This window comes from Pteropus alecto, unplaced genomic scaffold (assembly GCF_000325575.1).
Source record: "Pteropus alecto unplaced genomic scaffold, ASM32557v1 scaffold251, whole genome shotgun sequence".
Classification (NCBI taxonomy): Eukaryota; Metazoa; Chordata; class Mammalia; order Chiroptera; family Pteropodidae; genus Pteropus; species Pteropus alecto.
Window position 1 is genome coordinate 3,438,715 of NW_006431048.1, and position 27,843 is coordinate 3,466,557.

Genomic DNA, 27,843 nt, shown 5'->3' on the forward strand with positions numbered 1-27,843 from the left:
AGATCTACTAATTCAACCTCCTATCCAATACAGGAATCTCGTTCTGTCCAAAACGGGGCAATAGAGGGCCTGGTGTGTGTGTGTGGACAACTGCCAGGGCTAGGCAAGCCATGAACTGGTGATTATAGGCTGGCAGCAGGGATAAGACCAAATCCATCAGGATTAGAGGCAGGATTTAACCAAGATCCTGGTGGGACTCTCGATGAGACAGAGTAGGCCTACAAGTGCCACAGCTGCAGGAATGGGGATGCAGCTAAGCTGAATTCCTTCAGCCCCTGCAGGGTGGGCCAATGTCGCAGAGTTAGGACATTCCCCTCACTCATGCAGGAACCTTCTCTGGGCACATCTGACAGTAGAGATTTCTCAGAGAGGGGACAGGAAAGGATGGCGGGGGAAGTCAGTGTGATTAGCAGGCTCTGCTCTCTTAGGAAAGGTCTAGAGTACCTCAATAGGGCTATCTATCCTCCTCCATCATACAGCTTCTGTAGAGAATGGAAACAGAGGGGCTACTGTGGGGCCCTTAACAGATCACAGCCAGGGCATCCCAAAATGTAATCATCCAGAAAATCTTGCAAAAGGAAGCTCCCATCCTCACAAGTAGCCCATTCCACCATGTTTTGAGCCATGATATGCTTCTCCCTAATGGGGGTCACATATAACAAACTCTACTCCGTAAAACATGCCTACAAATATTTGAAGACAGTCATCATTTATCTTTTATCCTTCTGCAAACTAAACATACTTGGCCCTTTCAACTATTCCTACTTGGCATTTTTTCCAAACCCTTCCACATCTTCTGGGCATACACTGGTTTCACCATGTCCCCCTTGGTGTGATTCTGAGGACTGAAAAAAAGAACACAGGAGCACAGTGGTTAAATGCACAGGTTTGGATCCCAATCCCATTACTCACTGTGCTGTTTCCTAATGAGCACTTGATAATCTTAGTCATGAGAATTACATACATCAATTCATGGCAATCTCTTAGAACTGTGCCTGGGATCTGATAAGCATCTAATTAAGTTTTAGCTTTTTTTTTTTTTTTTTAGCACAATGTTTAGCATATAAGAAGTATGCAATACCTACACAAATCTTGCAACTGCATATTACAGTTTCATTACTCACCACATTCTTTACTGATAAAACAATAATACCACCTCTGAGCTTTGATGAGGTAAGGAACCAAGAAGTCTCCTGGTGAGTGGTTGGTGCACAACAAGGAGGCAATAAACATTAGTTTCCTTTAGCTTTGTATTGGTGCCACAGTTGAGAGCCATTCTTCATGGGTCTCCCATAGTTCTGCACATCTTGCAAGTAGAAGCACTGACTGCCTTTGTTCCAGATTATCTTTTCAAGAATATTTGTATCATAAACAACCTTAGAAGAGAGAAATATTATCTCCCTTTGGAGTAAAGCACAGGCATGTTTACTGTCCATTATAAAACATTTGAGTTCCCTAAGCTCAGGATTTCTCTTTATTGTGTGTGCAGATGCCATGTGGCTTTCTGCATCATCCTATGGGGACTGGAGCTCATAGAACCAATGAGAGAAAATGCTGATCCCCTGGTCACTGTTGTTGTGAATCAAAAAGTCCTTTGTCCCTAACCCATGAGTCTTACCTTCTGCCAGCATTCATGAAACTGTAGCAGGTTAACTCATTAGCTTGTAAGTAGGTAAAATCTCAGAACTTCCACAGTTATTAATAACAAACTAGAGAAGAGATGGTAGCAAAACACACACAGTCCTTCTCTTAAACGATCATCAATCTTCATCACATTCTATTCATATTTAGCTGATTTTTAAAAAAATTCTAAGTGAAGGATTTCTCCTTATTTATTTCCTTATTTATTCATGTTGATGTTCACCTTTTTGATTTTAATAGACGATCCCATTCATTTAAGGTCCTTCTAAAGCTTTTTTTTGGGGGGAAGACACCTTTTGAACTTGAAGGTCCCTCTTTCAAGTTCTCTTTTCTGAGATGCACAGACCATAGTCTTTCCTCCCATTCTACTCATTTCTGCCACCAGTCCAGGTAGACCCTCTGTCTCAATCTAGATTCTCACTCATAGTATCAGGCACTGGGTTTGTATTGTATAAAACTCATGACAAGCTTCTACCTTCATTTGATTTGTGGGTAAGAGAACTATAATTTCTATCATCATCCTAGGATGCTCTTCACTATCTCTCTTCACCCTTCACTGAGAGCATTGAGCAGGCCTCTCATACTAACCACTTCCAACCCCCAAAAAGATAGAGATACATGACTTGATGGATATGACATGGCTAAAGGTCGTCAGGACTCCAGCTGGTATAGTTAGAAACATCCGTGTCCTTCTGGGCAATCTGGCCTAGAACCACTAAAGCTGTAAACCAGAGCAAGCCAAGATCTGAGAAGGTAGCTGTGTGAATGGCGGCAGAGAGTACAAACACTGTCATGGATGTGCTCTAGACTCACCTCAGGCACTAAGAAAGAAAGAAACACAGTCAGGGATAATGTTATGAAATATGATTTCAACTCACCCAATACAATTTCAACGTATCCCAGGCAGCTTAGTGGTAAGCTGGTGGATATAAAAGCTGTCAGTGGTTCAAAATCTTCCTTAGACACCATGGGTTAGTGGGACATGATCTTTACCACTGTCCCCTGTCACTGCCACTACCGCCATCATTCATTTTCAGATCAAAGATTCATGTGTATGATAAACTCTAACTTGTAGATACCCACTGACTATTCAGCTAAACTACCAGTGATTCTCATAGTTTTCTTCCTTGGATACTTTCTTGCATTTTATAATTAATCCTCTCCACTATAAAACTGTATATCTAGATCTCAGCATCTGGTATTAAGTCATAACTTATGATTCTTTTCAAAAATAAATAAAAATAAATAAGCCAATAAATCTCTTCAACTACAATGCTTTTCTCTTATTCATCTTTTTAATTTGGGGGGGTTTATTTTTAGATTTTACTGTCTGAAAATTTCTTACAATATTTTTAAGCACGACAGGCTATCCCAAGACCTCAACATCTGGTCATAAGTTACTTGCAGAACTATGGCACAGTTTTCTTTCTTTTGAAAAATAATTAATCTGTGATGGCTTAATGGATATCAAATGAATAAAAACAGCTTTTATCTTAACATAGTTTTAGCAGTAAGCTTAGGCTTTATCAGGCCTCATGATCGGGGATCACGGAAAAGTTTAGTAATTGGGTTCCCAGAATAACTCCAGGTGATGAACACTTGGCTTGCAGGCTTATCACCAGCTTCAACTCTGTAGGACCAGGAATCACCCACATGCCACACTCAGTGTCTCCTTTGTGCTGTAAGGGCTCTCAATTTCTGATCCTGCCTCCTAAAGATGACTTTTTCCATCTCTTCAAAGTTCTCACGGTGCCCCAACCAGAGACTATTCCTTTGCTTTCCTATAATCGTATGGGTCCTCTGGTTTCACCAAATCTGTGTAAGAGACGGGGCAGAATCCAAACCCTATCTCAGACTCCCAACTGCCAAAAAACTCATCTCTCTCCCCATGCAGATTAACTCTCAGTGTGCCCAGCCCTTAGGAATTTTCATGGCTGTTCCACTACAGACAGTCCCCCCAGTCAGAGATGGCCAGACCTTCAAGCCTGAGTCCTCACCCCAACCCCAAAGAGACTATGACTGTCCTGAAGCACTGCCTATAGAATTCCTCCCCAGACATGGGTCCCATTTGGACTTTGCTTTTGGCCAAGACCTGAACTAGTGGTCCTGAGTTAGGTACCTACGAGGGAAGCCATGAGGGGCTCCACTATCTGTCTTCAGCCACATCAGGGGCCATATATACTTTGCAGAGATGGAAAGTAGAAAATCTAAATGTGACATCGATCAAAGACCATTCAAAGAGCTCATACTGACTCTTCGGTGGCTTCCTTCCTCAGGTTGGTGCTGTAAGAATACATTTAAGGGGTTAATAGTTCCCTAAATTGGGAACAAATAACAAAGAGAAACTTCTGTGCTTCCTTCCTGCTCCTCCCATCTGTCTTCTCCTCTGCCATCCAACTCTTTCTACTCAGAGTTAGGATTTCACTATCCTCTTTGCCTAGAGGAGGACTGGTCTTGCCCTTTCCTCATTAACTGTATCCCCATGGCCCCAGTGATGGACAACTCCAAACAGAGTCCCTACAAGAAAGTGTTCCCTAAGGCCTCAACCTCCATACAGCAGAGCTTTGCCAATAGGTGGTTAAAACACAGCTTTGAGTGGCTCCAAGTACAAGCAGAAGAATGCTGAAATAATCCATGGCTTCAGTAAGTTCTGGTCTAACAGGGAAAGACAAGGCCCAAGAGCACATAAGAGACCAGGAAATCATCAAGATGACACTATTTCCAGCTTGATAATGTATATAAATACTCTCAGCTTCACTGGCACAGTTAATCACCCCCTCCTTCTGGAAAGATGTTTTTCCCTTGGTTTCTGGGATACCGTACTCTCCTCTTTTTCTTCCTAACTGCCTTCCTGTTTCCATTCTTGTCAGTTCTCCACACAGCAGTCAGATCATGACACATCCCAATTCAACCCTCCAATGAATGCACATTATACATGGAATAAAATCCAAACTCCTTACTATGGCCTATAAGGCCCTACCTCACCCAGCCCTGCCTAGTGCTCCAAACTCGCTTTCTATCATGCTGTTCCTCACCTTCCACTTTAGTGCTCGCTGTTCCTCCAATCACACCATGTTTACTCCTGCTTCAGAGCCTTTGCAGTGGCCAGTTTTTCTGCCTTGAATAGAGTTCTTCCTCCAGATCTTCTCAAGACTCACTCCTTCACTTCATTCTGTTCTCTGCCCACATCTCACCTCCACAAAGAGGCCCGCCTTGACTACTTGATGAGCCTATATTAAATAATTCTCTACCTCAATCTTCCCAGCCCCAATCTTCCCAGTTCTATTTTTCTGCACATTAAAATCAATGCCAGGCATCACTGTCTTCCTCTCTCACTATAAGAAAATTACACGAGAGCAAGGGATTTGCCTCATGCATCACTCAAGGAATATATGGTGAATAAATGAATGTCACGTCTGATACATAATCAGATCAATGTTAGCCACATTGACATGGATTACATTCTTTTTTGGGGAAAGAGGACTGAATTTCTCATAGAAACGATAATGTTAGGGATGGTTACAATACTGATCAAGGCCCTGATTCCTAACTTTTAAACAAATACGGTAGTGTCCTCTTATCCATGGGGGATACATTCCAAGACCCCCAGCGGATGCTTGAAACCACTGATAGTACTAAACCCTATATATACAATGTTTTATCCCTGTCATGTAAAGGAAGCACTTTACAGCTTCTCCTTGGCATATCTGAATTGCCAGGATCACTAAACTTATACTTTGAGGTCATTATTACGTAAAATAAGGGTTACTTGAACAAAAGCACTGCAATACAGCAATTGTTGATCTGATAACTGAGATGGCTACTCATTGACTACCAGGTGGGGAAGCATATACAATGTGGACATGTTAGACAAAGGGATGATTCATATCCCCGGCAGGATGGAGCAGGACGGCATGAGATTTCATCATGCTATTCAGAATGGTGTGCAATTTAAAGCTTATAAATTGTTTATTTCTAGAATTTTCCATTTAATATTTTCAGACTGCAGTTGACCATGAGTAACTGAAACCACAGAAAGCAAAACCGTGGATAAGGGGGAACTACTGTATGACTAAACCTCAGACTTAATTACGAGTTACATATCATGCAACATAAAGCTTTCTAAAATATGTGCTTTCACTAGAAAAGAAGAATCACAATAAAGCCTAAGTATATATAATTTGATGTGATATAGTATCACCATTTATTGTTCAAAATTTTATCAAAAGCAGAATGAACATCATTAGGACATGGAATTCAAATAAGGGATTTTCCAGCAGCATATCTGAAGAAAGTGTGTGGATGGGACTAAAGATTACTTGCTTTGTTGAGAAGTCTATCAAGAAGTGTGTCTTGGAGGGGAAAAAAATGGTGTAGATGACAGAGGTTCTTTTCATCCCTCTGGCAATCAAATCAAAGTTGTGACGGAAACAAGGGGCAAGCAGAAAGGAAAAATCGCCTGGGATCTAGATGAACAAGCCATACAATTAGGGAAAAATCCAAGAAATCACCATGCAACGGCAGAAGGTAGGACCGGGCGAGGATGCGAGGCTGCCCCGTCTCCAGTGGCTGAGTGAGATGGAGGCTGTGGCAGCAGCAGACGCCTCTTAAAGGGGCTGCATCTGTTAGTGAATTTTCACAGTGACGGACTTGCTTACTTTGAGCACTAGGGCCAATTCAGCTGTGTGCAGGGGGCACCAGGAACTTACAGGGAGACATTATTGGAGTGAGGGCCGAGGTGAGACTTGCTCTGTACAGAAGTGCGGGTGGTATCTATTGTTTCCTGTTGAGCCCTCACCCCTCCCAGTGCGCAGACACAGCGCCACGATAGCCAAGATGTCATCAAACTGGATAACAGATGTTGCTCTGCCCAGAGGATTCCCCAAAACCCTGCCTCCCCCAACTCGCGGCCCCATCCAAGCCACATCCAGGTATATCTTCAGCAAGTCAGGTGCTCCTTGCTGAGCGTGCCTAGACTCACACTGGTGGCAGCTGGCCTCAGTTTCTGGTGTGGCCTTTTGAGGCAACTATAAGAATAGCATCTGTGGATTGTTTGCTGAATCTTAACAGGTGGCCCCGGAAGAGCAGAGGCTTAGGCTAAACCTGGCCTGCAGCTGAACCCCTCTCAGGACTGTGCCACTGGACACCTATTTCACAAATTCACACTAATGAGACCAGGAGACTTAGGAGCTTTGCTTAGTACATAGAAAAAGACACAGAAAAGCAGCCAAAATGGGAAGACAAAGAGCAGTAACCACATGAGAGAAAAGAACAGAGATCCAGATATTATGGAGTTTAGTAATCTAATAGATACAGAGTTCAAAACACTAGTTATAAAGATGCTCAATGAACTTTTGGTAAGTGTAGATTAATTCAGCAAGAACTTCAACAAAGAGATAAAAAAACATAAAAATGGAAATGGAAATTATAAAAGGGAACCAGTCTGAAATGAAGAACACATTATCTGAGATAAGAAGTATATTAAATGGAGTAAACAAAGGAATAAACAAACTGAATGAAGAAAAGGATCAAATGACCCATCTAGAGGATGGGAAAGCCAAGGACACTCAATCAGAATGGCAAGAAAAAAGATGCCAAGACTATAAAAATAATTTAAAGAGCATATGAGACACTATTAAAGGTCAAAATGTCCATCTGATCGGTGTACCTGAAGGAAAACAAGATGCTGAACAGCTGTTTGAAAAAATAATGATGGAAAACTTCTCTAACCTGGTGAAGGAAATAGACATAAAACCCCAGGACGCTCAGAGAATCCCAAAAGACAGGAACCCAAAGAGGACCACACCAAGACATATCATAATTAAAATGCCAAAGGTTAAATACAAAGAAAGAAAATTAAAAGCAAGGGAAAAAGAAATAATTACTTATAAGCGAACACCCATGAGACCAGCAGCTGATTGCTCAAAAGAAACTATGCAGGACAGAAGGGCTTGGCACAAAATATTTGACGTGATGAAGACCCAGGATCTACAACGAAGAATACTTTATTCAGCAAAGCTATCATTTAGAGTTGAAGGACAGATAAAGTTTCCCAGACAAAAATAAGCTAAAGGAATTTATTACCACCAAGCCAGTATTACAGGAAATGCTGGAGGAACTTCTTTAAGAAGAAAAAACATGTATCAAAAATAGGAATAAAGAATGGTAACGTCTACATTCCTATCAATAAGTACCTCAAATGGAAAAGAATTAAGTGCTCCAACCAAAAGATAGAGTGGATGAATGGACAGGAAAACAAGACCCGTGCTTGTTGCCTGTAAGAGACTCACTTCAGATTAAGAGACACACAGAGCCTAAAAGGAAGGCGATAGAAAAAGATATTGCTTTGATGGACCTAGAAGGTATTTAAGTCAGAGACAGATAAACACTATATGATTTCACTTATATGCAGAATCTAAGGAATAAAAAGAACAAACTAATCAAAAACAGACTCACAAATATAGTGGACAATTTGGTGACAGACAGAGGGGAGGAGGGTTGGGGGACTGGGAGAATGGGGTGAAGGGTTAAAGAAGTACAAATTAGTAGCTGATGGATGGTCACGGGGATGGGGAGTACAGCATAGGGAATGCAGTTAGCATTAATATGTTGGCAAGGTGGAGGGTTGGGGAGGGAGCAATTGGGGGGATCGTTTTATGAACTATATAGATGTCTAACCAATATACTGTATACTTGAAACTAAAATAAATACATTTTTAAAAAATCAATGAAAAAAAGAAGTGTATCGTGCTAAAAGTTCATGCATCATCTGTGAGTAGCCCATCAGCTCAGACTTTAAGGGACTCTAGAGAAGGGCACTGAGTTTTAAACCACTTCTTCACTGACAGATGTGTTGCTATTGCTTTGCTCAAGAGGCCCTGTTTACTCATCAAGAAGGGAAAAGAGTACTGGATGATTTCTGCAGTCCCATCTGCTCTAGGTTTACAACGGAAATTTGACTGTCTTCTTTTCCTCATTGCAAATTTCTGTCATAAGCATAAAGTTGGTAACCACACAGAAAGAGCTTCTTGCATTGCCTACTCCTCAGCACCAGAGGTTCTGCCTTCATCCTGATTTTAGCCAAGGCAAACCTGCCTTTAAATCAAAGAGACCTGCATTAATGTTTCCATCCTTAGTTCTGCCTCTGGTGCTTCAAAATGTCAAAGTGCCTTAAGGTTTTGCCTTTCAAGGGAACCGTGTTCATATATATATAGTGTTCGCTTTGATCTAGCCCAACTTGAATCCCAAAATAGTGCCTCCCATCCCAGCCACAGGTTTTACATTTTTTTCAGACAGTAATAGAACACTGCTTTTTCCCTTTATCAGCCACTTTAGAGTTCAACCTCATAGTCTCTTTTAAAAAATTCCTTTAAAGTTACAGGATTGATTTTCTTAACGAATAGCAGAACCTACATATTTAGTTTTGTCTTTCAAAGTAGTCTAAAAGCTATTTTCTCACTGAAGTGAAAAGATTGGGGCCATAGTTCAAAGAAGCTTTAGAACCATGGAGGAAATAATCAGTGTTATAAAATCACAGGCCATGCTTCCTTTCACTAATTCCTCTTTCCCCTCCTCTTCCTCATTTTCTTTGTTTAACTGGAACTGGCTGTGACCCTGTCAGTCTCCTTTGCCATGAGAGTGAACAGATTACCTCCAAGATGACACTGGCCGAGGACCCCTGAAGTGCTGTTAATTGTAAAACCCTAGGAAGACGGCCGAGGGTGGCAGAGGATAACCATCTTCCTCACTAGCTAAAGCTGCGGAAAGTAATGGACCCCTGCCCCTAAATTACACATATGAAATCCCAAAAGATCACTCACAGTTTTGAAATATTATTGAAAATATTATTGTATAGCTGCCCACAGAAGGTATCATCTCTGTTAAACAGACTCACTCAACGTTGCTTTCAATGAACAGAGTGAAGATGACCACGTTTGTGAAGAAGGGACCATGGGAGCTCTTGGTCAAGACCTGTAATCACTTGGTTCCACAATTAGCACAGAATTCCACCTGTGCACCAACCCCGACAATGTTTGCTTATTAAGGAACCACAAAGTCAAAGGGGAAATAAAAACAAAATAGAATTCTTCAGAGCAGCCTCCTAGAACAGCAGGAGGACGTTTTTGGCCACTTTGGAGGGATAGGGTACCAAAGTTTGACAGCATGAACAGTTTCTAGCACAGGCCAGGGCATCCAGTAGGCACTTAATCACCCTGGTTTCCTGTCTAGCTCCAATGACAGTTCCCGCCAACACCAGTTCTAGAATTCTGACCAGCTAAACCAAAGTCAACAGATAATGCTAAAGCATGCTGACTTCAACCCCACCTGCCTGGGCACCTGGCCAGGTATCATCTCACCTTGGGGGCACCAGTCTCTCCCGGAGCCCAGGAAGACACACAGCTCCCTTCCCTGCAGCCTCCTCAGGGCAGACTGAGGAGGAATGGTCGACAGCATAGTTTAAACTGCTCATTCACCGTCTCCTCCTCTGTTTGTTGTGGCAACTGGGCTGGGAGGACAAGGAAAGAAGTCTGCCTCCCTGTGGGCCCGGGGAGCCCTCAGCCAGGTAGCTACTGAAGTTGTTCTGAACTGCAGCAGAGGCAGCCAATTTGGGAACCACCTGGCTGGTGCCTGGTGGGAAGGAGGAAAGGAAAGCCAAGTCAGGGACAGACATGCAAAAGCGGGTGGGAGCAGCTGGGAGGAGCACATCACTCAGAGAGGCTGCGTGAAAACATGGAAATGTCCTAGAGCCAAGAGTTGCTTTTATTGCCGTGTTTAAGGGGTTATAGGTTTAGAGTTTAGGACAATAATTACAAGGAGAAAAAGAATGAGGTGTTTCTTCTTTCACAGAAGACAGATATGGGAGAATCAAGAAAGGTGGAGCTGAGAGGCCCTGACACGGGTGAGAGAGGAAGGTTGTAGAGCAGGTAGGTGGCTATTGGGGCCCCTGGAGAGAGCTGGCTCCTGGGCAATCAGGGGCCCTGCTTTAGTGACAGAGCCATGGGAAGGAGGAGCTGACAGGAAGAAAATGCCCACACTTGGGATAGAACTGTCCTCAGAAGTGAGTGACCAACACCTCCCCGCCCCACTGCCCTAGAGCCCAGCCCACATCCCCTGCCCCCCAGAACCCCTCTCAGGCAGCCCACAGGGCCCACTCCTCAGCCTGGCCCCGGCTCCTGCAGTTCACCCCTTCTCCCTTCAGAAACTTGTTTCCCTCCAGCAGCAGATTTCACATACTTCTTCAGCAGGGAACAAATGCTTATGGTAAATAGTAAACCCATTCTCTCAAAGGTACAAATGACCTGTCTCTGAGCTCTCTATGTGCTACGCTTCCAGGAGAACTATTAATTTGTAAACTAAAGGTTAGTTTACAAATTAATACAAAGGAAATCAACTCGTATGATGGAATTTCAGCAGAAAGACATTCAGAACAAAAGGTCCTTATACATCTCTTAAATCAAACAGGAGACTTGAGGGTGGAGCCCCTCGGTCTAGGGTGATGGTTCCCCCACACCTTGATGCATACTTTGACGAGGAAATGGGAGTGACTGGGCCCTCAGAGGCGGGGTGGGATGGGGTGGAATCCCCACCCTAGTACAGTCCACAGCTAGATGTTCTTTTCCACCTGGAGCTTCAGCAGAAAGCTGATCCCAAAATGCCAGATCGTCTGCTCCCAGCTGTTTCTGGGAATCTGGCCACACAACCAATGGGAGCTAAAGCAAGATGGAATTTCTATAAGTAACAGTTCCTGTGTCTTTTGTGGGCTAAGTCAGTCAGTCCCAACAGAACTTCTCCTGACCTACCAAGCTCGGCCCATCTGCTGCCACCCTCTTCAAGGATTCTTTACCCTTGGTGAGGGCTCAGGCATACCTTTGGCTCTGAGTTCCTTCATCTTGACTCTACCTCCAGCTTAAGCACACCTGGCACCTCATCCTTACCAGTTACCCTTCCACTTGCTGCCAGCAAGAGGAGCCTCCTTGCCTGCTGTTCCTCTTGTGCTTTAGGCCCACAACCTGTCCTGTGCCCACACAAGGCCCTGACCACTCCATTATGTTTGTTCTTTTGCCTGGCTGATTAGGCCACTCCTGCCTATAATCCTTTCATAACTCAACCTGTACCAAGGACTTCTACTATGAAGACTTGAAGTTACTCACAAGGAAATGTAAAAGTAAGCTGTTGATTATTTAATAATTTAAACTGTATAAAAACTGATCACACACTTGCAAAATGTAAGCTAACTTTGCACCCCTTAACTTTGCAACCCTATCGAGCATCACATCTATCCCAAAGTTCCCTAACATTCATGGCAAAAAAACAAACAGGGTGGGTCACATAATTCTCCTTGCCAGTCAAGGATGTAAAACCACTTCATCAGAAATAGAACCCTCCAGTGCTAATTCCTACAGAGAGGACTGAACATCACGATGGACAATTCCGCCCATAGGGTTTTCACAAAGAAATGTTCACAATTCGGTCGTCTTTCAATGTCAACATTTAATAAAAGCAAGGAAAATATTAAAAACATGACTCAGGATTTTTGCAGGGAGCTAAAGCAATGTGGCTTGGGCAGGAGTCTGGCTGCTAAACACAAGACACAGTGGTCCTCAGTGGAAAGCTGTGCTGCCCTCACCACTCACTCTGTGGAGAAGACGGGGGACAGAAAGGTGGGAGGAGGGGCAGTACTGGAAGGTGCAGTGAGATTACTGATTATCATAATGAATGAGGACAGAAGAAGTGGGCAAAGATGCTTAATATCCTACATTAAACAGAATGTTCACTATAAAAAACTGTCTCGTTTAAAATGCTAATAGTGCCCCTGTTGAGAAACACTGGAAGAGGAATCAGTAATTAGCATGACTCTTCTAATGCCTGATCTTAAATACCAATTAAGTCTTCACAGAGAGTTGACAGCAGTGATCACAAGAATGTCTGCTCTGGGAAATACAGATGAAGGGGGAATGCCAGGCTTCTAATGTGTAAGTCATGTTGGTAGTGACATGTATATTATCTTATGAAGAGGTTGGGGCCTGACGGGTACTCTTGGCTAGACCGAGAGCTGGACAATGGTGAGCTGTAAGTATATCCCTGGAAAGAACTGACCTCTCCTATTTCTTATTTCTTCATATATGTAAATGAGGACACAGCTGGGATACCAAAACTGCATATCAACATATCACAGGAGAAACTATTTTAGTCTAAAGCAGTGGTTCCCAACTAGCAGCACCTGAGAACTTGTTAGACCTTCTCCAGACTCTGAGAAGTAGGGAGATGTTGCTGGCAAATGATCAGAGGTGGAGAGCTTCAAGAGGGAAGACCTAAGTAAGGAGAAATGAGAAAGAAGAATAAATTATCAGAGGCCAATCTAAGTCTCAAGTTTGATTAATCATCCTAGAAAGCGTTTGTTTTAAATTTAATTTGTATTTCTCTTTGAATAGCCAACACATATACATGGTTCAAAATTCAAATGATACAAAGGGGTATGCAGTAAAAGGTCTTTCATCTGCCCTTGTTCCTAGGTACCCAGCTCCAACTTCCCTTCCTCAGAGTCAGCTATGTTACCAGTGTCTTCTAGGGATATGTTATAAACACGTTTTTATCCCCACTTTAACTTAAATACAAATGATAACATATTATATAAACTGTTCCATATCTTGCTTTTTCACTTTATGTATTTCAAGGATTTTTCCACTTCGGAAACATCAAGAATCCCCTAGAGGACGTCTGGGAACATTCAACACCTCAGAGTTATGCACATCTTCCCTGCAAGGAAGGAGCATCTGCTTGGCCATTATATGATTCTTGTGGATTTCTTAGTGACCACCCCCACCCCAGTAGGGAAATGGTCCTAAAATTCTTGGTTTGGATAACTCTCCACAGGCCTGACATGAATGTTGTCTTATCACAGAAAGAAACTCTCAAGTCATTAAAATCCAACACTAACATTACCAGATAACACCAGCACCCAGTGGGTCAGGTATCTTAAGCAAGATACACAGCAGAGGGGAGCTTGAACACTGGAGAGAATTCAAACAAACGAGGACTTTGAAAGTTTTTATCTTTAAGACTGAGGATGCTAAATTGCATTCGATTTATAAAAGTTAACAAAATATATGAAAAGATAAAGACAGGAACTAGCTAGGAACATTTAATACAAGTCAGTTTTCAACACTCACATATATAACACAGAATACAAGAATATATATAATGTTATCCTCTACCAGTTTGTTATAGTAGCATTTCCTTCAGAATTACTTTTTGTTGTGTCCTTCAGCACTATCAGTAAGATGTCTTGTCCTTCTTTGATTCCTGCCAGGTTTTCATCAATGTAGCCTTTGAACCTAAAGTGTGAAGGTTTCTTTTTAATAACAGCTTTATTGAGATATAATTCACATACCATATAATTCGCCCATTTAACATGTACAATTTTTTTAGTATAGCCACAGAGTTGTGCAGACATCACCTCAGTGCATTTTAGAACATTTTCATTATCCCAAAAGAAATCCTGTGCCCATTCACAGTTACTGCCCATAATTCCCAAGTCTTCCAGCTCTAGGCAACCACCAATCTACTTTCTGTTTCTGTGAGTGAAGGATACTTCAATAGACTAGTCAGCAGACTCAACACAACTGAAGAAACAATATCAGTGATCTTAAAGACAAGTCAACAAAATTGGTCCAAACCAAAACACAAAGAAAAATTGTGGGGAGTGAGAAGAATAAAGCATCTAAGAGCTATGGAAACTATCAAATGGTCTAGCATATGTGTAATTGGAATCCTAGAAAGAGAAGAAACAGAGATTAAGGAAGAAGAAATAATATCCAAGAGTTTTCTAAAACTTATGAAATACATCAAATCATGGGTCTAAGAAGTCCAGAGAATTCCAAAAAGAACAAAACAAGCAAACACACCTAGACATATCATATTCAAACTGCTGAAAATCTTAAAGGCAGTCAGAGACAGAGAGAAACATGTTACAGAGGAAGAAAGATCAGTACAAGCACATTTCTCATTTGAAATGATGCAAACCAGAAAACAACAAAACAATATCTTGAAAATGTCTTTAAAAAAAACATCAACCCAGAATTCCACACTCATGAAAATATCTCTTGAAAACAAAAGAGAAATAAGAACTTTTTAAAATAAATGAAACCTGTGCGAATTCAATACCAGTAGACTTGGACTATAAGAACTGTTCAAATTAGTTATTCAGGAAAAAGGAATATACCAGACAGAACTTGGATATAAATAAACTAAAATCTCTAAAATGGTTAAAATGAAGTAAATATAAAAGACATTAAAATTTTTTCTTAATTGCTCTAAAAGATAATTGACTGTTTAAAGTAAAAATAGTAGCAATGTATTGTGGGTTTGTAGGATATATATAAATAAATATATGACGACAACAACAGTATAAAAATTGGGAGGGAAGAAATTAGCGTATAATGTTCTAAGGTTTTTATGCTATACGTGAAATGTCACATTATTATTTGAAGGTAGACTGCTTAAAGATGCATGTTGTAAGCCCTAGAACAAACACTATAATTTTTAAAAACATATATAAATAATAAACCACATAATAATAAAATAATAAAGACTCTCGATATAGAGGCAGGCAGAAAAAGAAGATAAAAAGAACAAAAAAGAGATGAAAAAAAATCTAGATGGCAGATTTTATTCTGACCATATTGATAATTACATTAAATGTAAATGGTCAAACATACCAGTTAAAGATTGTCAAGAATGGATAAAAAGCAAGACCTAATTATATGTTGTCTACAAAAATTCCACTTTAAATATAAAAACAAAGATAGATTAAAAATTGTAGGATAAAAAAGATATAAATGCAAGCACTAATAAAAAGAAAAATTAAATGGCTATATTAACAGCAGACAAAGTAAATTTCAGAATTAGGTATCATATTAACAGAGATAAAGAATGTAATTTCATAATGATGAAAAGGTCACTAAGTATAACACTCTTAAATGTGTATGTACCTAACAACAAAGTCCCAAAATACATTATTCAAAAACTCTTAGAACTGAAAGGATAACTAGGTAAATTCACTCCCCTTATGTTAATCGATAAAACAAGAATACAGAAAATAAGTAAGGGTATAGAAGAGCTGAACATCACTATCAACCAACTCAACTGAATTGACACTACACCAAACAAGACAGAATACACATTCTTTTCAAGTGCAAATAAAACATTCGCCAAGATAAACCATATTCTGGGCTGCCAAACACATTTGAATCAATTAAAAAATAAAATCATATAGAGATGTTCTAGGACCATAATAAAATTAAAATAGAAGTTCATAACAGGAAGATATCTGAAAAATTCCTCAAATATTTAGAGGCTAAACAGTACACTTTTAAATAACTCATTCATCAAAGAGGAAGTCACAAGAATATTAAAATACATTTCAAATTGAATGATATGAAAACATTATGTGTTAAATTTGGGGAGATGCAGCTAAAGCAGCTAAAGGTTAGGAGGAAATTTATAGCATTAAATGCTAATATTAGAAAAAGAAGAAAAGCCTCAAATGAATGGTTTAACCTTATACTTTAGAAAATTACAAAAAGAACAAATTAAATCTAAATCAATCAGAAGGAAATAACAAAGATAAAAGCAGAAATCAATGAAATTTAAAGAGGAAAAAACAAAGTTTGTTCTTTGAAGAGATCAATAAAATTGATGAGCCTATTCCCAGGCTGATCAGGGGGGAAAAAAAGATGCAAATTAAAATTGTCAGGAATGAAAGAGGAGATATTACTAATGTCCCACCGACATTAAAAAGATAAGTAAATATTATTAATGATTCTAGGCCCATAATTTTTTTTCAATTACAGCTGACATTCAATATTATTTTATATTAGTTTCAGGTGTACAGCATAATGGTTAGACATAATTTAGGAAGTGATTCTCCTGATAAGTCTAGTACTCACCTGGCACTATATAGTTATAATATTATTGACTGTATTTCCTATGCTGTCCTTTATATTCTGTGACTATTTTGTAACTACCAATTTGTACTTCTTATCCCTTCACTTTTTTCACCCAGCCCCCCAACTCTCTGCCAGCTAGTAACCATTAGTTTGTTCCATCTATGAGTCTGTTTCCGTTATGTTTGTTCATTTATTTTGTTCTTTAGATTCCATATATAAGTGAGATCATATGGTCTTTGTCTTTCTCTGACTTATTCACTTAGCACAATACCCTCTAGGTCCATACATGTTATCACAGATGGTTAAGATTTCATTCTCTTTTATGGTCAAATAATATTCCATTGTATAAATGTACCACCTCGTCTTTATCCAATCATCTGTTGATGGACACTTAGGGTGCTTCCATATCTTGGCTATTGTAAAGAATGCTGCAATGAACATAGGGGTACATATATTTTTTTCAAATTAGTGTTTTGGATTTCTTTGGATAAATACCCAGAAGTGGAATTCCTGGGTTATAAGGTACTTCTATTTGTCTTTCTTTGAGGGACCTCCAAACTGTTTTCCATAGTGGCTGCACCAATCTGTAATCCCATCAACAGTGCATGAGGGTTCCCTTTACACCACATTCTCGCCAACACTTGTTTGTTGATTTATTGATAATGGCCATTCTGACAGGTATGAGGTGATATCTCCTTGTGGTTTTAATTTGCATTTCTCTGATGATTAGTGACACGGAACATCTTTTCATGTCTATTGGCCATCCATAGGCCTCCTTGGAGAAATATCTATTCATGTCTTCTGTTCATTTTTTAATCAGATTTGTGTGTGTGTGTGTGTGTGTGTAGTTGTATGAATTCTTTATTTAGATATTAACCTCTTATCGGATATATCATTGGTGAATATCTTCTCCCATTCGCTAGGTTGACTTTTCATTTTGTTGGTTTCCTTTGCTTGCAAAAACATATTATTTTTATTTTTTCTTGATTAATTTTTGTTTAATTACAGAATAAGATTTGATTTATTTTTACTTATATCATTGGAGCATTTAGTTTGTTAAAAAATTGTGCTGGCAGTAAGCATAAGATATTTCTAACTATGGGCGGTAAACATATATATACACATATGTGTGTGTGTGTGTGTGTGTGTGTGTGTGTGTGTATGACTCATTGTTAAGTTGTACACTTGAAACTTATTGGATTTTGATAATCAATGTCACCATAATAAATTTTAAAAAGAGTGATAGAAATAAAAACATTTTAGTTTGATGTCATCCCATTTGTTTGTTTGCTTGCTTGTTTCTCTTGCCCAAGAAGATACATCAGAAAAAAATATTATTAACAGCAATGTCAGAGAGTTTACTGCTTATGTTTTCTTCTGGGAGTTTTATAGTTTGGGGTCTTACATTTAAGTCTTTAGTTCATTTTGAGTGTATATTTGACTATGATATATAAGAAAGTGGTCTGGTTTAATCTTTTTTTGCATATATGTTTTCCCAACACCACTTTTTAAAGACATTGTCCTTACCCAATTCTATATTCTTGCTTCCTCTATCATAGATTAACTGACTATATAGGTATGCATTTATTTCTGGGCTCTCTATTTTTTTCCACTGGTCTATGTGTCTGTTTTTATGCTGGTACCATATCATTTTGATTACTATAGCTTCGTAGTATATTTGATATCAGGTAGCATAATATTTCCAACTTTGCTCTTCTTTCTCAAGATTTGCTGTGGCTATTTTGGGATCTTTTATGGTTCTACATAAATTTTAGAATAATTTGTTCTAGTTCTGTAAAAAATGTCATCTGTATTTTGATAGGGATTGTACTGAATCTATAGATTGCTTTGAGTAGTATGAACATTTTAATGACGTTAATTCTTCCTATCCATGAGCATGGTATGTTTCCATTTATTTGTATCTTCTTCGATTTCTTTCTTCAATGTTTTATAATTTTCCAAGTACAGGTCTTTAACTTCCTTGGTTAATTTTATTCCTAGTTATTTTTTTTTTTATGAAATTGTAAATGGGATTGTTTTCTTAATTTTTTTCTTATAGTTAGTTATTGTATAAAAATGCAACCAATTTCTGACTACTAATTTTATATCCTGCTACTTTACTGAATTTATTTATCAGTTCTAATAGTTTTTCATAGAATTTTTAGTGTTCTCTCTATATAGTATCATGTCATCTGAAAATAATGACAGTTTTACTTCTTCCTTTCCTATTTGGATACCTTTTATTTCTTTTTCTCGTCTGATTGCTGTAGCTAGGACTTCCAATACTATGCTGAATAAAAGTGGTGAAAGTGAAAATTCTTGTCTTATTTCTGATCTCAATGAATACACTACTAGCTATGGGTTTGTCATATATGGCCTTTATTATGATGAGGTATGTTCCCTCTATTCCCATTTTGCTGAGAGTATTTTTTTAATCATAAATAGATGCTGGATTTTGTCAAATGCTTTTCCTGTACTTACTATGATTTTTAGCCTTCATTTTGCTTATGTGGCATTATCACACTAATTGATTTGTGGATATTGAACCAATCTTGCATCTCAAGAATAAATCCAACTTGATCATGGTGTCTGATCTTTTTAATGTATTGCTAAATTTGGCTTGCTAATATTTTGTTGAAGATTTTTGCATCTATGTTCATCAAGGGATATTGGCCTATAGTTTTCTTTTTTTTGTAATATATTTGTCTGGTTTTGGAATCAGAATACCGCTGGTCTCATAAATGAGCTTCAGAGCCTTCTTTCTTCTTGAATTTTTGGAATAGTTCAAAATGAATAGGTGTTAATTCTTTGAAAGTTCGGTAAAATTCACCTGTGAAGTTATCCGGTCCAGCACTTTTGTTTGTTGGGAGTTTTTTGATTACTTATTCCTTTTTGTTAGTAGTAATTGGTCTGTTCAGGTTTTCTGTTTCTTCTTGATTCAGCTTTGGAAGATTGTATGTTTCTGGGAATTTATCCACTTCTTCCAGATTATCCAATTTGTTGGCATATTACAGTTCGTAGTGTTTTCTTATAATCTTTTGTATTTCTTTGGTGTCAGTTGTCATTTCTCCTCTTTCATTTCTGATTTTATTTGGGTCTTCTTTTTTCTTGATGAGTCTTGATGAGATTAAACGTTTATCAATTTTATCTTTTCAAAGAACCAGCTCTTGGTTTCACTAATCTTTTGTATTTTTTTTTTTTTAGACTCTATTTTGTTTATTTCCACTTGGATCTTTATTATTTCCTTCCTTCTACCCACTTTGGGCTTTGATTGCTGTTCTTTTTCTAGTTCCTTTAGGTGTAAGGTTAGATTGTTTGAGATTTTTCTTGTTTCTTGAGGTAGGCCTGTATCGCTATGAATTTCGTTCTTTGGATTACTTTCTCTGCGCCCCATAGATTTGGGGTAATTGTGTTTTCATTTTCATTTGTCTCAAGTTGTCTTTTGATTTCTCCCTTGATCTCATTTTTAACCCATTCATTGTTTAGTAGCATATTATTTAGCCTCCATGTGTTTGTGTCTTTTCCAGTTTTTTTTTTTCTTTGTAATTGATTTCTAGTTTCATACAATTGTGGCTGAAGAAGACTCTTGATATGATTTCAGTCTTCTGAGATTTATTGAGACTTGTTTTGTGGCCTAACATGTGGCCTATCTTGGAAAATGTTCCATGTGCACTTGAAAGGAATGTATATTCTGCTGCCTTTGGTTGAAATGCTTTAAAAATATCAGTTAAATCCCTCTGGTCTAGTATGTCATTTAAGGCTGCTATTTCCTTGTTGATTTCTGTCTGGAAGTTCTGTCTGTTGGTGTCAATGGGGTGTTAAAGCCCCTACTATGACTGTATTACTGGCAATCTCTCCCTTTATGTCCATCAAAATTTGCTTTACATATTTAGGTGCTCCTGTTTGGTACATAAATGTTTACAAAAGTTATATCCTCTTGTTGAATTGATCCCTTTATCATTATGGAATGTCTTTCTTTGTCTATTATAGCCTCTGTTTTAAAGTCTATTTTGTCTGATACAAGTTTTTCTACTCTAGCTTTTTTGTTGTTTTCATTTGTATGAAATATCATTTTCTATCATTTTACTTTTAGTCTGTGTATGTCTTTCAATCTGAAGTGGGTCTCTTGTAGGTAGCATATATATGGGTCTTGTTTTTTTATCCATTCAGCTATGTATGTCTTTTGATTGGAACATTTAATCCATTTACATTTAAAGTGATTATTGATAGGTACATAATTATTGCCATTTTATTATTCATATTTATGTTCTTCCTCCTCCTCCTTCTTCTTAAAGTCCCTTTAACATTTCTTGTGATACTGGTTTAGTATCCTTTATCTATATCTTGTCTGGGAAGCTCTTTATCTGATTCTAAATGATAGCCTTTCTGAGTAGAGTAGTCTTGGTTATAGGTCTTTGCTTTTCATCACTTTAAATATTTCATGTCTGTCCCTTCTGGCTGCAAAGTTTCTGTTGAGAAATCAGCTGACAGTCTTATTGGACCTCCCTTGTAGGTAACTAACTGCTTTTCATTTGCTGCTTTTAAGATTCTGTTTGTTTTTAACCTTTGACATTTTAATTATGTTGTGCCTAGGTGTGGGCCTCTTCGGGTTCATCTTTTTGAGACTCTGCACTTCCTGGACTTGTATGTCTATTTCTGTCACTAGATTAGGGAAATTTTCAGTCATTATTTCTTCAACTAGGTTCTCAATCCCTTGCTCTCTCTTCTACTTCTGGTACTCCTATGAGGCAAAAGTCACGCTTGATATTGCCCCAGAGGTCCCTTAAACTATCCTTTTTTAAAAAATTCTTTTTCCTTTTTGCTATTCTTATTGGGTGTTTTTTAATACCTTGTCTTCTAAATCACTGATTTGATCCTCTGCTTCACCTGTACAGATGAAATCCCCACTGATTTTCACAGCTGGATGTTGTTGGGGCTCTACTTTTCAGCACTGGTGCTCCAGGCTAGGGTAAGCCTGGTGAGGGGCTGGGACCCTCGCTCTTTAGGGGGGATCGCTGCAGCTGAAATATCCTTCTTAATTCTCAAGTACCATACATGAGTTTGGAGCCAACTCATTTCGTGTCCCTGCCCCTCCTACCAGTCTCCACCTGGCTGCTTCTTTATATCCTTAGTTATAGGACTTTCGCTCAGCTAGTCTTCAGATAGTTCTCCAGGTTGATTATTCTATAATTTAGTTGTGATTTTAATGTGGTCATGGGAGGAGGGAAGCATAGTGTTTACTTGCTTCGCCATCTTGATTGGAACTCTTTTATTCTCATAAATCTGACAACTTAGATGAACTAGATAAATTCCTTAAAAGGCACAAACTACCAAAACTAAATCAAAAAGAAATAGATAACCTGAATTAATAAAATTTTACTGGATATGATAATTAAAGGCTTTGCCATTACAAGAAAACCACAGACCAATATTTCTCATGATCATAAACACAAAAATCCTTAACAAAATATTAGTAAATCAAATATATATATAAAATACATCATTACCATGTGGGGTTTATACTTGAAATTTAGGGCTGGTTCAACATTTAAAATTCAGTGTAATTCATCATATCGACTGACTAAAAAAGAAAAACTATATAATCATTTTGTTAGATGCAGTAACAAAAAAAGCATTTGACAAAATTCAATTTTCATTTATGGTTCTGAGCAACTGCTTTAGTCAGAACACAAAGCACTAGAATACCTTGCCAAAAAAAAAAAAAAAAGGTAAAAGCTTCCTGAGGAATCCAGAAGTCCTCTCATGAGAAATGTCTCAGGTGATGTTAGAAGATGGAGTATGAGGGGACAGGTAGATGACAGAGTCTTCAAACATATAATGGAATTACATTCATGATATACTTGTTCCAGAGAGAGCTGGTTACGTTTAGGCAGATTTCTATTCAATAAAAGAAGAGTCTCGTTATTATCAGACCTCTAGGCAAAAGCAGCTGTTTCCCATTTGAGGTGGTAAGTTTCTTAAAACCACAAGTGTCCAAAATGTCCTAGACAGCTATTTGTTAGTGATGCTGTAAAGAACATGAACTCAATGACACTGAAAGTTCTTTCTAGTGGTAAGAAAGAATAGAAAAAGAAAATCCAGTTGGCTTAACTAATGTTTATTAAGAGCCAAATAAGGGAGTATGAGACTCATAGATTTTAAAAATCATATTGCCTATTTTTATATAGCTTATACTGGTAATTTAGTAGAAATATGTATTGCTATAGTACAAACATTTCTTTCTGTATATTTCTCTCTCCCTGCTACCATACTAAAGAGGCAGGTAAGTGATAGATTAGTCCTTGCCCTATTAATATCTTCAACCATTCCCTTTCTGTCAGTTTCTTTTTCTCTGCCTCCAGACACTCCCTCTTGAAAAAGACCCACAATTAGACATACTGCTCTTTCCAACTACCACCCTATATCTAGCCTTCCTTTCCACTCTAATGTTTTCAATGAGTCATCAACACCTCTTGCCAATTTCCTTTCCACACCCTCTCTCTTTAACTCCCTGCAATTAGTTCCTTTAAGTATCACATGCATGGTCAAAATGCTGGAGGTTGGGGGGTGGTGTTAAGAATGTCATCAGGAGGACACAGCATTTATACTCAAAGAGCTAATCAGACAAAAATCAACTTAAATTATCTAAATATGCACTAGGCGGAGACTGTAGGAAGGGGTTGGAAAGGAGAACTGACATTGATTAGTTATCTTTTGGTACACTGTTGTGGTAGATTGTCTTCCATGATGGCTATCAACAATTCTTCCATTCCTGTACATTCATATCACTCCAACTCCAAATAATTCCAATTGCATAGGAAATCACAATAAATATAAATGAACCAAATTATATATATATGTATATGTGTGTGTGTATATACATATATACATATATATATATACATATACACACATATATACATATACACGTGATATTTGAGAGAGAGCCACAGACAGGGAGACACACATACACACACACACACACTGATTCAGATTTGTTTGGTGGCCCAGAATATGGTCTATCCTGGTGAATGTTTCATGCACACTTGAAAACAATTCTGAGTATTCTGCCTTGTTGGGTGTAGTGTTAAGTTAGTCAAGCTGGTTGAGAGTTGTGTTCAACTCTTCTATATCTTTACTTATTTTCTGTATACCTGTTTTATCAATTATTGAGAGAAGTGTTGAAATATATACATATGACACTTATATGCTTTTCACAAGATGAACCTAAAGCACACAAAGAGGTCGAAAGAAACAAATGGGAAAATATGAAAAATATGTCAGGCAAAAACTAACCATTGGAGAATTGGAGCAGCAAAAATAATATCAGACAAAACAGATTTTAATATAATTAATCAGGAAAGACAATCACTACAAAATGCTAACAGAAATGAGATAAAGGCATAGAGAATATACTCAGCATTAGTTTTAGGAACAAGTGTCCAGTAACAGCAATCCAAATACAACAGCTCAGAATCAGGCTAATTCTGCTCAATTTAATTCAATCCCACAATAATTTGTGTGAAAGCACCCAAGTTTATCATGGGCAACAAAACTTGATCTAATAGACACATACAGGGCCTTATATCAGATAATTACAAAATATGAATTTGTTTTTCAAGCACACAGGAAATATTTTCAGAATTTAACCTGCAAGAGACCATAATGCAAGTCTCGAAAAATTCCAAAGAATCATATAGTCGACATTAATAAAAAAGATCAATTTGTCTTTTGTTTTCCTCTGTCAATACCTCATTCCTCTGAAACTCCCCTATTCATTTTTGTGCTCATCTCCTTAGACATTATATATGGAGGTTGTGTCTATTCATTAATTTAATACATTTTTATTAAACACTTAAATACCAATCACTGTTCTAAGCACAGGGGATACATCAATGAACAAAGCAGACAAACATCCTTCCTTTTAAGAGCTGACATTCTAGTGTCACCTCTATCACTAGACCACTAGTGCCTTAAGACAGGACGTAGCCTAACACAGATTTGGCTGGCTCCCAATATGCTGCTGGGCCAGACACCATGTTGGTTCTGGCAGCGTAAAACCTACAAACTCTGATACTGAAGACAGAGGGCTCAGTGGTGTTTAGAGCATGGTCTTGGGGTACTGTGGTGGGAGAAGAACATGGCTCATCAGGGAAGGATCTGAGACCAGGATGAGTGACAGAACTCAGACACTCCTCACCATCCCTCCATTGGTGATCCAACAGGTCAACTTTCAGTGTCAAAGCAAGCCCAAGGGTCAAAGCAGGCCCAAGTCTAGAAACCAAACTGTCAGAGCAGAGTTGCAGACCAGGTAGATGTCAAAGGAACAGGAAGACATGAAGATCATGAGAAACAATCATGAGAAACAATCCTCTCTCTTAATTAGGCCTTGAAAATTCAGGTGCAGCTTAAAGAGGCCAGACAAGCCAAGTGACCACATTCCACAGGTTAGTCTGGTTGTAAGGCTCTGTTATCTTTCCCCTGTAAGGTAGGAAGGAAAAGCTGGTCCTTCTGAGCTAAGGGGCAGGACAAGGAGGAGAATATGCATGGCTTACTACAAATAGATCCATGTTCTAACAGGCATAGAAGCAAGTATGACTGGCTTTACAAAGAACTCTGTGAAGTTCCAGAATGGCAGGTGAACAGTATACATAAGAAAGAAGAGGGCCTGGAAAAGAGAGATGACTCCAAGCTTCTTTTATTTTTTACGGTGTACAATGTAATGATTTGATATATGCACACATTGTGAAAGGATTACCACAATCAAATTCATCAACACATATGTCATCTCACATAGTTACTTACTTTTGTGCATGTGTGGTGAGAACACATAAGATCTACTCTTAGCAAATTTCAAGTGTAAAGTGTTATTAAATTTTAGTCATCAGACTGTATGTACATTAGGTCTCCAGAACTTATTCATCTTATAATTAAACGTTGGTATCCTTTGACCAACATCTTTGCATTTTCCCACCTCCCACCCCCCACCTTCAGCCCCTGGCAACCACCCTTCTACTGTTTCATTCTATGACTTTAGCTTTTTTAGATTCCACATATAAGCAAGATTGTACAGTTTATGTTTCTTTGTCTGGCTTATTTCATCTAGGGTCATCCATGTTGTCACAAATGGCAGGATTCCCTCCTTTTAAATAGCTGGATAACATTCCACTGTGTGTGTGTGTGTGTGCCATGTGTATGTGTGTGTATTGCCTTTGCTTTATCCATTCATCCATCAACCAACACTTCGGTTGTTTCCACATCTTTGCTGTTATGAATAATGCTGCAGTGAACATGGGAATGCAGACATCTCTTCCAGATACTGATTCCATTTCCTTTGGATATATACCCAGATGTGAGATTGCTGGACCATATGGTAGTTCTATTTTTAATTTTTTTGAGGAGCCTCTATACTGTTTTCCATAATGGCTGCACCAACTTACATCCTTACCAACAGTGCACAGGGGTTCCCTTTGCTCCATACCCTCACCAGCATTGATTATCTCTGATCTTTTGATAATAGCTATTCCTACCAATGTTAGGTGATATTTTGATTTGCGTTTCCCTGATGATTAGTTAAAATGAACACCTTTTCATATACCCATTGGGTATTTGGATGTCACCTTCATAAAAATGTTTACTCAGGTCTTTGCTCATATTTCTATCAGATTATTTTGGAGTTTTGTTTTTTGCTTTTATGTTGTATGAGTTCCTTATATATTTTAGATGTTAATCCCTTATTAAATATCTGGTTTGGAAATATTTTCTCCCATTCCATAGGCTGCCTTTTCATTTTGTTGATCGTTTCCTCTGCTGTGCAAAAGCTTTTTTTTTTTAGTTTGATGTAATTTCACTTGTTTATTTTTGCTTTTGTTGCCTGAGTTTTTGGCATCATATCCAAAAAACCATTGCCAAGACCAACGTCAAGGAGATTTTTGTCCTATGTTTTCTTCTAGTAGTTTTAGTTTGGGGTCTTATGTTTAAGTCTTTAATTCATTTTTATTTGATTTTTCTGTATGGGGTAAGATAAGGGTCCAGTTTCATTCTTCTGCAGGTAGATATCCAGTTTTCCCAACACCATTTATTGAAGAGACTCTCTTTTCTCCATTGTGTATTCTGGTCCCTGAGCAAAGATTAGTTGACTGTATATGTGTAGGTATATTTCTGGGCTCTCTATTCTTTTCTCTTTATCTATCGGTTTTTATGCCAGTACTGTTTTGATTGCTAAAGCTTTGTAATATAGTTTGAAATCAGGAAGTGTGATGCTTCCAGCTTTGATCTTCTTTCTCATGAATGCTTTGGCTATTTGGGATCTTTTGTGGTTCCATAAAAGTTTTTAAATTGTTTTTCTATTTCTATGAACAATGCCATTGGAACTTAGGTAGAAATTGCATTGAATCTATAGATCACTTTGGGTACTATGAACATTTAAACAATATTAATTTTTCTAATCCATGAACATTAGATATCTTTCCATTTATTTGTGTCCTCTTTAATTCCATTCATCAAAGTCTTACAGATTTCAGTGTATGGGCCTTTCATGTCTTTGGTTAAATTTATTCCTAAGTATTTTATTCTGTTTGAATCTATTGTAAGTGAGATTATTTTAATTTCCTTTTTGGATAGTTCATTGTTAGTGCCTCCAACTTTGACACAGATTTTAATGAAGACTAGTTCCTTCTGCAGGGAGGCACCTCTTTCCAAAAGCTACATCAATCCAGAGAGAAAATCCAAAACAAAAGCCCCACAGCAAGAGACAGGAAGGGAGGGAAACTATTCAAACTCCCTGCCCCCTCTGCTCCATAGCACATAATAACTGAGTCCTCTACTGGAGAATCATGGCTCCAAAGGAGTCCCTCTGACCCGGTGTTTTCTGGTTTTTAAGCCTCTGTTTGAGCATTGTTACTATGGTGACAAGTCTGGGATGCTCTGCTCTAAGTGAGGGGGCTTATCCCTTCGAATATGCTTCTTGAGTTACCAACAAAGGAATTCACTGAACCTCAACTAATCTCATATTCTCCTGGGCGATTTCTCTTAAGAGACACTTTTCCTCTTTGCCCCCACAAACCTCCCAGGTTTACACTCTGTTCAGCCAACCACATTTACATAGTGATTTACAGTTTACTTTTATCCACATCACCTCAATTAAGTCCTGAGGAGTTTTCTTCAGTCACATGAGCCTCTTCCACACCAACTAAACAAAGTGAGGACCTTGGTTTTAGGGAGGCATCCCCGGGAAGACTCGCAGGCGCGAGCC

At 38.4% G+C, this 27,843-nt stretch overlaps 1 protein-coding gene across 4 annotated transcripts in view; it reads right to left on the reverse strand.

The window, feature by feature from the left end:
- Positions 1–27,843, reverse strand: part of MYLK (myosin light chain kinase) — a 236,631-nt gene that overhangs the window by 179,314 nt on the left and 29,474 nt on the right. Inside the window, exons 2-3 of one of the 4 annotated variants that reach the window (XM_025052108.1) lie at positions 13,891–13,976; positions 12,863–12,953 (exon numbers count right to left, since the gene is read on the reverse strand). The exons of 2 other annotated variants lie outside the window; for them this stretch is intronic. The gene's annotated coding sequence lies outside the window, so the exon portion shown is untranslated. Of the gene's footprint in view, positions 1–12,862; positions 12,954–13,856; positions 13,977–27,843 lie in introns of all 4 variants that reach the window. One more of the 4 variants, XM_025052111.1, reaches the window with a different exon arrangement.